Raw genomic sequence first — 11281 nt, forward strand, 5'->3', positions numbered from 1 at the left:
GTGGAGGAGAGACTCCCTTTCCCAAATACTGCAGGGGAAACTCCTTTTTCTGACTGCTCTACTCTATGCGATGAGGGGAACAGCTCCATGGGGGACTCCCCTTTTTTGACTGTTCCATGGGGGAGGTGGGCTCCCCTTCAGAAGAAAAGGCATGGTCATAAACACTCTGGTAATAATGATGCCGCACTATGCCTCCACTCTTTCCTGCCCCATCCTCACCCACAATACCATACTCCTTCCCTGTTCTCCCAATCCATTACTCAGTGCTCTCCTCCATAGTCTTCCCACCAACCCTGCTCCCCTCACTGCCTCTCAGCTCTCTAGGGTAACTCGGACCCCTGATAAGGGCAATAGCCAGGGCATCAGACCAACAATGGAGTGCAGTCCACGGTAAGTGAGGAGGGGGAGCCAGCCAAGCTTTGAGGAATTTGCAATGGCCACTACCTGTAACAGCAGCATGGTGGCTGCCTCCTCATCCTCCTGCCCCGGAGCAGTGCTTCCAATTGGAAGGATGGAGCTTTATGATGCATGATCCTCCAAATGAGCAGAAACAGAATTAACAGGCCTCAGCTTTGTCCTACAGGACAGAAGGACACAGTAGGTATAGACAAAGAGAACAAAAAGGAGAAAGAATGCATGTGTGGTGGGTGCATTTCTGCAGGGCTCCAGCACTGTAAAATTTAGCACGGCATCACTGGAGTAGGCTAGTTTCCCCTCCATGGATGGCATTACTGTGGAATATTGCCTACAGTTCTGATGTCCAAATTATTAAAAGGCTTTGGAAAAATTGGAGACAGTGGCAGAAGAGAGCCACAAAAGTGATTCAAGGACTGGAGAAAATGACTTATATGAACGAATTAAGCAGTTCAATCTGTTTAGCCTATCAAAAAGAAGATTGGGAGCAAAGTGAATGCATTACAGTGTATAAGTACCTTCAAGGGGAAAAAATACTGGATGCTAAAAAGCTCTTTAATCTAGCAGACAGGCATAACAAGAACTAATGTCTGGAAGCTGAAGCCAGACAAATTCAAATTAGAAATTGGGCAGAAATTTTTAACAGTGAGGGTGATTAATCACTGGAACAAACTACCAAGGGGAGTGGTGGATTCTCTAGTTCTTTATGTCTTCAAACTAAGACTGGATGCCTTTCTGGAAGGCTTTAGTCAAATACAAAATATTGGGGTTAATACAGCAGTAACTTGGTGAAATGTAATGGCCTGTGATGCACAGGAGGTCAGACTACATGATATAAAGGTTTCTTCTGGTCCTAAACTCGATGAATCTATTAATATAATAATAATGGAGGAGACTCCCAAATATTTCATTGCATTAGTTTGAATGCAAGTCACCAGCAAAAAATAAACATTTACCTTAAGTAGTTCTTTTGTCTAAATAAGCCTGTGAAAAACAATAATGAATGAAATTTCCAGAAGGAAATATAGAAGCTATGGGTTGATCTCAGTAAAATGCTCAAATATATAATTAGAGTTGTTTCTGACCAGCATGAAGATGTTGCATGAGCTTAAACTTCCATTTCAGCTGAAGAATACTTCATATAATATGAAGTATAGTTTTCAAGTCAAAATATTTTTATAAATTGTTTCTGAAAATGACATTAGTCTATTTTAATAAATAGATGAATCACTAAACTCTTCAGGGTTCTTTAGAAGTCTAACGATGAAGAAACTGGCAAATGAATAAGGAACTACGAATCCTCTCATTTATAAACTAATAAAAATCAAGGGCTGACTTTAAATGCCCCAAATTACTGTATGCTGCTGTCTGCATGTAAGATGCATAGTGAATCTGTTCTCTACACAACCATTAAAAATCACTGTTGGTCATACCTAAGATACAAACAATAGAAGAATAAAAACAACATAGAAAAAACTGCTGAAATTGATCTACAGCATTTATCTTTGGATAATAAAATCATCAAATGTCTAAATTTAAGGAAGCCCAGAGCATTTAAAAGGTCTGCCTAGTGCGGTTTTAAAATATAGGTTAAGACAAGGCTTTCTTTGCTAGCTCTAGAATAAATTATAGGCTTGAGGTATCCTGCACTATTTCCCTGACAAATTTTATTGGTGTGGCTAACCACAAGAAAAATGCTACCCATTGGGGAATGCTACTGTGAACATTTTATATTTGCAAGGTCTTGATTTGTAGTTGGTGGAAGTACCTTTCTCAGCCTATACCCTAAGCAGCATTTTGGTCTCTTGGCAACAATTTTTTTCATTTTTCACAAGATGACAGTCAAATTACTGTACTTTTTTTTAGAAAAAAAATGTCATTGTGAAACAGCTATTTGTATTGGTGGACACCATACAAAGTAATCTTGACACTGAGCTCAATACAAACAGCTTCCAGACAACTTTTGGGAGGAACAGAAAGAATTAATTTCTTCCAAGGATAAATACATGAAAATTTGGTTTTATCCAGAATGGTGACAGTTGCCATTTTCATTTAGGCCTTGTCTACAAGAGAAAGTGTCACCAGTTTAACCAGTGGTGTGAATCTCTTCCTGTTTAGTTATGTCAGCACAAACATCTGGGTGGATATTCTTATATTGTTTCAAGAGTGGTATATATCATTTTAGCTTAAGCTGATACTAACTAACTAATTTAAGATAAGGTGAAATAAATCTGATTTAAACCAAAATGTCAGTTTAACTAAATAGGTTACAGTTCATACCTTTGGTTAATATGGTACAACTTTCCGATGTAGACAAAGTTTAAAATAGATTAGCTCTCTAGAAGTAAATGAAGAAAGATAAATAGTGGATCAAATTCACACACACACTCTTCTGGAGACTTGTAAATGCATTAATTTATGCAAAAACTTGTGGGCTGAAGTTTTCCTGACACTAATTAAAGCCTGGTCTATACTTAAAACTTAGGTTGACACAATTACACTGCTCAGACGTTTGAAAAATCCACATCCCTGAGAGAAGTAGCTATGCCAGCCTAGATGCAGCTAGGTTGGTGAAAGAATACTTCTGTCAATCTATTCTATCATCGCTGAGAAAGGTAGTGTTCATACAGTGACTGAAAAACCCCTTCTGGCACTCTAGGCTGCTTACACTGCAGAATTAGGCTGGCATAGCTACAGCACTGTAGCTGTGCTGGCTATAGTCCCCATAGTGTAGACATGGCCTAAGGTGCAGCTCTGTTGTTTGACCTGTGAAATGAAAATCAGCAAATTTTATAGATCAGGTTTAAAAGGAATCAAAACAAATGGGAAAGGAAAAAACGTTCATGTTGAAGAAGCCAGAAAGAGGTTACACAAACTGCTAAGTTCTGCAGGGAAACAATATCTTTTGTAATACAGACACTCGCTTGTAAAATGCTGCAAGAATCTACTGATTTATGCTGTGTTTCTTCAAGAAAGTTACGTGTCTTAGAGGTAATATTGTAATGACTTTCTCCTCATTGGTTGATCTGTCCCTAAATGATCAAACTAAGCAGTTTTCTCTAGACTCCCTATGACTAGAGCTGGTCAAATAGTAGAACAAGAACAATAAAAAACAGAAACACTGACTTCAGATTCATATGATTGTTATTCATTATTAAGAATAACCTTGTATTCATGAAACCTGCCTCGTATTCATGAAAATGTTCTAGAGTCCTAAAAACTTGGTGGCTTTTAGCACTTATCTGTAACTAAATAAATACATGAAAAATAAATTAATAAACAAATAAATAAATGAAAATACTGAAGGTGATTTGTTATTCTTTAGTCACTATTTATTTTCAATTATTGGTTTTAAACAGTCAAAAACATGGGAATACCACCTATTTGCCATGTTTTGGTACTTCCTTTATTGGTTATGGTCAAACTCAGAAAAATAGAAAAGGGTAAAACAAACAAAAAACAAACCCCTATGTTTCCCTCAATTTAGAAAAAATAGTTTGATTTGGTTCAGGGTTGGAAGCTTCAGATCAGTTCTTTTATCTGAACTGGTTTATTACCCAAGTTGACAATGCTGATCAACTGAAAACTAGGACACATTCAGGAAATGGCAAAAGTGAGCCACAGTATGCTTTTAGCCCTCAGTCCTGTTGCCTCTGCTCACATGAGTGAGAGCTGCAGAAGCTGGCCCTTGGTGCTCATGGGGTCCAGAATTATAGTTGGAGACCGATCATGATAGGAGGGCCATCATCATGGTTAAAGTCTTAATTAACCTTGTCTTTAACATGGTATGAAAGAGGCCCTGAGCAAATCTGGTCTTCTCTCCTGACTCCCCAGTCCTATGTCAGTTGTCCATTTCAAATTTTGCACATTCTCTAGGGTGCAATGCACTATTCAGGCATAGCTTCCTGAAACCCACAAAATGTTTGTGACCTCTTTCAAATCCCCCCTCACAATCTCCTTCCATCAATTCTGTCTTCACTGTTGAAGCACCCTCCAGCACCAACTTAATTTAAATAAATAAATAAAATGAAAACCTAAGGGATTGCAATAATCACAATAATACTGAAAATACTGGGCCAATCAGCTAAACCAAGTTTATGCAGCAACAAGGTATCTTTGAGATGCTGGTTACTGCTCCTAGATACTCGATCTAGGATTAATGCTAGGCACAGATTAGAGCAGACAGGTACTTGCTCTAATTTGTGCCTGATAGCTATGTTTCTCCAGGGGCCACCTGGGGTGGGCTAGAGCACCTCATCATTTAGCCACCCTCCTTCTCTACTCCCACACGTCCCCTACATTTAGGTCTGCAGGAAGGGTGAAATAGCTGCTCTATGATAGCTAGGGGAGTTATCTGTTCCTTTTACACCACCTGAGTAACCCAAAGGGAATACAGCAGTTGTGTGGATGAGAAATGGGGCTGGTGAAATAAGCTGTATCAGAGAATGGCAGCTATCGATATATTTGTCTGCCATTTTTAACGTGTACATGAAAAAGGCTCTGATGAATAAGGAAAATAAGTCTTTTCTGCTTAACTGTAACATTTGAAAAATAGCCATTTTGTAAAAAATAGTGAGAATGTGTAAGTGCATAAAGCTTTGAGCGGAAGTGACTGTGCTTATTTAGCAACATGGAGTGTTTGCTATAGCATAACATAGCAGATTTGCTATATATATTACGGTAGTACCAAAGGTCCAAAAATAAGTGAATTGTGAAATAGAGGGATTTAAAAGGAAAAACTGAATACAACATTAACTTTAGAGTTGATATCAGTGCCTCCATAATATTTAGCAGAAAAATTCAAGGTATTGTTACCCCTTTTGACCCAAGAAGTTACCCAGTGTTGGGGGTTTTGCTGGTTGTTTCTATTAAGGGGAGAAATTTATGAGTCAGAAATGTCTTTGATGCAATCCTATTTACAGAAAATGTACACGCGGTCCTGATTCCCTGAACACACTAGGAATCAAACAGAAGGCAGTTACTTTGCTCACCATTTCAATCCTCTTTTTAGCGAGTACTCTACTCAAAAGCTCTGTGTCTCTTAGCTGTTTCTCAAGATGATGCTACAAGTGCTTCTCTGGGGCTTCCTTGCTTTGTGCTTCCATGGTGTTTCTGCTGCTTCTCTCCCACACACACACACACACACACACACACACACTGAGCTTCATCAAACAATACCCAGCCCCCTACATTTCCATTCAGACCCCAGGGAAGATCCCTCAGACTGAGGCAGTGTCTCCTATTGTTTAAACTACCTATATCCATAAAGGAGCTTAGCTGCTTTTTACACTAGCCCTGAATGAAGGGCAGTTGATTGTCACTCCCATCAGCTTCAATGAGGTTTCACCCAACCCTGAGCATCGCAATATTACACATCTAGTCTTATGTTTGTAAAGCCTTTGTACACGGTGACTTTTTTTACTAGGGCTTAACTACATTCAAACTCTGGGGTTTCACTCAAAATAATTGTGTAATTCAGCTGCTAGTAATCTGAGAATCCATCTGTACAATTGTCAGGAAAGTCAAGATTACATATACAGTGTTAGATTTCAATTTAAGTCTGCAGGACAGAGAATGCACTTTGCTTTCTGGCTGTTTCATTTCCATGCAATTATTTAGATCTTTGTTGGAAGGCTCACACCAGGCAGCAAACTTTATCATATTCCATGTTGCTAAAATAAAGTCTGCAAGTACTTGATTTTCTTTTTCCCTATCCAAGAGAAAGCTTTTATTATGGCTTTCTACAAGTTAAGATAGGAGCCTGTAGGGATCCTGTCACTGCAGTCAATAGTAAATCACTGTGCTAAAGCTGCTATGTAAGGCATAATTTACAACATAAAATCAACAAGTAATTGCTACATAGACTCAGTCCAAGATATCCCCACATGTGCTGCTCTATATGTTGCTGTAGGTTTTCACAAAAAATGAACAGGGATGTGCATGACAGCTTTGCTTTGACAGCTCTGGCTTTTTCTTTGCAGCAAGATCTGTGTAAAGTGCATTTATCCTTCTGTTTTATGCCTTCCATAGAGTTTGATCTTTTAAATTATAAACAGCACAAATAACTCCTACACTGTAATCCTGTCAAAGGTGACTGTCAACCCTTTGTAAATCCATTTCATGAGCTCTCAGCTGAGGTTTAAGTAGCTGAATGCCCTATATATCTAAAACTACAGCTAGGCAAGGCAGTAGCTAAGCTAAGACTTACCTAATTAAATAATTGACTACTAGTAACTGTCAGCATGATTCAGCCCTCAAGAGTATTTCATTCTCTTTGCCTTTTGTATGTTAATGCAATGGAAAGCCCTAGATTTATATTCTTTATATTCCAATAATACCAAGCAAATGACACTACTCGAGGAAATTTGTAGGAAAAAAATCTATTCTCAGCAATCCCCGTGTAAATATAGAGTAACTCCACTGATTTCAGTTATTCTAGATTTATATGGGGATCACTGAGGGCAGAATTTAGACCTTTGCATTTATACTGTATGTACAGCAGAGATGTACGGTACCAAGAAGTTATTGTTCATGTTTATGTCCTACTGGCAAACTCCTTCACAACAGATTCATCAACTTTCCTTTGTCAGAAATTCACAGACTTTTCAGATCCAGCCTTATTGCTTTGAATTTTTCCCAGCCCATAAAAGGGACAAGAGCAACGTTTTTGATCTTATCTTCTACAATAGGAGAAATATTGAAGGCAGCAGTAGTGATCCTGTGTGGATAACCAATTGTCAGAATTTCAAATGAAAAAATTAAGGAGTTGGATACTTGAAAGGTGTGGGTTGGAGATGCAGAGAACTGATACAGCATGGATACCAGCCCATTTATGATGAGTGATCAAAATCAAGCCTGACTTTTAAAACTGGAAGAACTAGGTTTAAGTAGCAAATATCATGTCAATTAAATAAATGTAACCCTTCTGCCAGACAGTCGGCAGCAGCAGCAAGGGTCGGGTTCTATATCTAGGGGTCCCTGTCAATGATACCACACCAAACTGGCTCAAGCCCCAACCCAGTCACCTGGGAAATCACACACTATCCCCTGGGCGCCCCAAAAGGCAATACTTCCCCTCTCGCAAGCACAGAGTCTGACTGTAGAAAGTAAACCTTTTAATAACAGAAGGGAAGTAACCCAGCAGTAACAGGTTTGGGAAACAGTGCAAACAGAATTCATGAACTCAATGAGCCAAATCCACCCCAGAGTACAGGGCATGCCCGTCACCACTTCCTTTTTGCTTTCCCCTATACTGACCATTGAAGTTGCAATGTCCACCTCTCGGTTGGGGCTCAGACCGTCCCCCTCTGCAGGCTCCTGCCAGACACGGGCTTGACCAAGCTTCCTCCACTACTACCTCCTGCCACCTCCGGGCCAAGCCAAGCTGACCGCCATCTGCTGGTGCTGAATGGTCCTGGCTTCCGCTGTCCGCAGGCCCCCCGCTGTCTGCAGATGCTAACCGATCCCACCGTCTGCAAGCGCCCACCGTCTGCTAGCATTGACCACTGTTGCTCCCACCATCTGCTGGTACCAACCAATCCTGCTATCTGCAGGCGCCTCCTACTGCTGGTGCCTCTCTGCTAGTTGTTAGTCAAGGTTTGCCAGTTCCTCTAGTGAGTCAGCCCTTAGTGAATTTCAGCTTTCAGCTCACAAGAAAACCTTCTGCTGGCACAGGAGCAATGTCCCTGCTTTTAACAAACAAAAAACTCCAAGAAGAATCATTAATTCTACTTTTTAACAGTGAGAGGAGATCATCAATCCATGCCTGAGAGTAGCCCTTTGCCAGGACTAGTACAATCTCAACAGGAGACCCTCTTTGTGCTCTGTTTAGATGAGAATGAATTTTTCATCAGAACAGGCTAAACACAGATCTGATGCCATTTGTTCATACAATTGAAGGACAACATTTCATTACCCCTGCAGTTCACACAAAAATGACTGGTAACACAATATCATGCATATTGACCATTTCCCATCATGCTCAACACCTAGCATGCTGATGCAATATGCTGAGTACTTAAATTGTACTCATGCAAATACAAAGCCCATGCAAATAGCATGCCTCCTTTCAGCTGCTGAGCAGGGAGAGTGCCACTCAGACATTCAGATCTTGCTTACACAAACAATCTAATATTTCAAAAAATATGGTCTTGTGTCTGGTGCACAGCGGGACCTCCTAATTTCTAATCTCACTCTGGTTCCTTCTGTGGAACTGGACAATTACTTCACCTTTGTCTCAGTAATATGCAGGAAATAGTACAGCCTTATCTACAGCACAATATTAGTAAATGTCTACAAACAAAAAAGAGGTTAAAATATTATGCTCTCTATTCTTATCTTAAGCATTATTAATCATGGATGACATTTAGATGGTTCGAGAGACAAGGTGGATGAGGTAATATCTTTTCTGGACCAACACAGAGCTCTTTGTTAGCTTGAAAGCTTGTCTCTCTCACAAACAGAAGCTGGTCCAATAAAAGATATTACCTCGCCCACCTTGTCTCTCTAATATCCTGGGACCAATACGACTACAAGAACACTGCATATTCAGATGGTTCAGCATTTTGGTTTGGGTAAACACCCACGTGTTTAAATGTTCATCAAAATTATTATTACAGTTCTTGTAATCTTGGATTTCAGTGGGAAAATGGTGAGTTCTTGAGTGAAAGAATAGGTTCTCTCTGGAGATTTTTGTTGCTTACTGTTTGACATGGGGCTACAAAAGCTGCAAAAACAGCATTTCTTTTATTTCATCACATCTACTTTCAACCAGAATCAGAAAGTGCAAAATTGTGCAGAAGTAGTTTTTGAAAAGATTTGTTCAAGTTGGACTGGGTTTGAGTTTTGGGTGAAGTCTCCAGGTTGGTTCTAATTATATGTGACCTGATTCATCTATTTCTAGTTCAATGGGTCTTCATTTTAAATATAGAGTTTGTCTGGTCTATGTGGGCAAACTAGAGTGAAATTCTTCATAATAAAAGATTATGTTAGTTTATTGTATTCTAGAGGAAACAAATGAAAGCTATTTCAGGGAGGAGAACAACTGTGATTTCTAGTTTATTCCTCACCCATATAGCCCTTTCAAATATCCATCTGTTTTATCCCCAAAATCCAGGAGTCCACTGCTGAGATTTCTTAGAATCTGGTCTTTGCAGTAATCAGATCCCATCTCTGTACATCAAGTTATAATTTACATAGCACCATGTCTGCCTTTTAGATCATATTGGAATTTAAGAAATGAAAGTCTGAAAGGTCTTACTGATTGATCTTAAATGAAGTGGGCAGCTCCAAAAAGTCACTGGTGAGGTAAAAAGTAAAGATTTAATGAGGGCAAAAATACAAGAAAATGATGAATGACTGTAGATTTATGACATAAGTAGGACGACGACTATTTAAGTAGGGTTTAAAAACTCAGTTAATCCACACTTACTTGGCATAATTTTGTACAGTAATGAGTGGGTAGAAGATAAATCGGAATAGAAAAAAGCATATACACACTTTGGGGTCTTTTTTAAAGAAGTTCCCCTCAAAAAATTAAAACGTTTCCATTTGTAGTGATTATATTGCTCAAGAAACTGGGAGGATAACCTCTCACTTGCTTTCACTGTCATACCTTATTGATCTTTCCAACTGTGAGATCAGTTCTGGACAATCACAATGTAATTAAAAAGGCACTCATATCTGCAGTACAAATACAGGGTGAAATTCATATGAGTGTAGAGGACACAAAGTGCATCACTTCACTCACTTAAAACCATCGTTGAGGCAAAGGCCTTCAGAATTTGATTAGTTTTCATCTCAGCATATACATAGTTACAGACTTCAGGAATCATCCTGTCAACCTCGCTCATGAAAGACAAATTCTTACTCAAGCAAGTAGTCCTGTTGACTTCAGAACACATTTTTTTTTTTTTTTTACACAATGTAACAGTTTTGCTTCCACTTTTATAATGGTTTAACATCCCAAAGACAAAAACTTTATTAAACATTAAATGTTTCAATGAAAGTGCCTTTTGTGCACTCTGGAGCTGCCTCATGTTCAAAAGTACCTCCTAAATAAAAGGGATAGGATGGTCTTATTTTTGGGCAATAGTGTGGGACTTGGGAAATCAGGGTTCAATTCTCAGATCTGCCAAAGCCTTCTTGTAGGACCTTGGGCAAGCTGCACACGCTGTGCTTCAAATCCCCATCCAGAAATTGAGATAATACTTACCAGCCATACAGTGTTCTGATGGTTAATTCTGTAGTGTGTCTGATGCACTCAGATACCACAATGGTGGGGGCCATTAAAGTACCTAGATAAATTGAATTGGTGACATTCCAAAAGCGATGAGGTCACTTTAGATAACATATTTCCATTCTACCACTGCCCAGAGTCATCAGTGGAACAGGAGTGAAGGGGCCAAGTATCAAAGCACATTGGAAACTTGTTGACAGTGTCTTTTACAATGGATGTTTCTACTGAGAATGTCACATATCAAATTTCAGCATGATGACTTCAGTCAGTAAAGTAATGTATAATTGGTTGTCATGACACTAACTGCAAACTCTGCTCTAAGAGTATGTCCAGACTGGAACTGGAAGGTACAATTTCCATCTCGAGGGTACATAGCTCTAACAGAGCTAGCATGGGTATCACACTAAATCATCACTGTATCACACTAAATCATCACTGTAAGCACTCGGGACTTTTTCAAGGGGAAAAGGCAGTGGCAGGTAATAACTAACTTAAACCTACACACACACACACACACACACACACATACACCCTCCATTCATACCTTGTTCAGATAACTACCTTATTCATCTAAAGGTTTAGAAAGGGTTTGACACAAGATGGAGTACATAGGGTCAAAATGGGTTTTTA

The sequence above is a fragment of the Emydura macquarii genome, unplaced genomic scaffold, assembly GCF_026122565.2.
Source record: "Emydura macquarii macquarii isolate MOO-44397 ecotype Brisbane River unplaced genomic scaffold, CSIRO-AGI_Emac_v2 contig_2897, whole genome shotgun sequence".
Lineage (NCBI taxonomy): Eukaryota > Metazoa > Chordata > Testudines > Chelidae > Emydura > Emydura macquarii.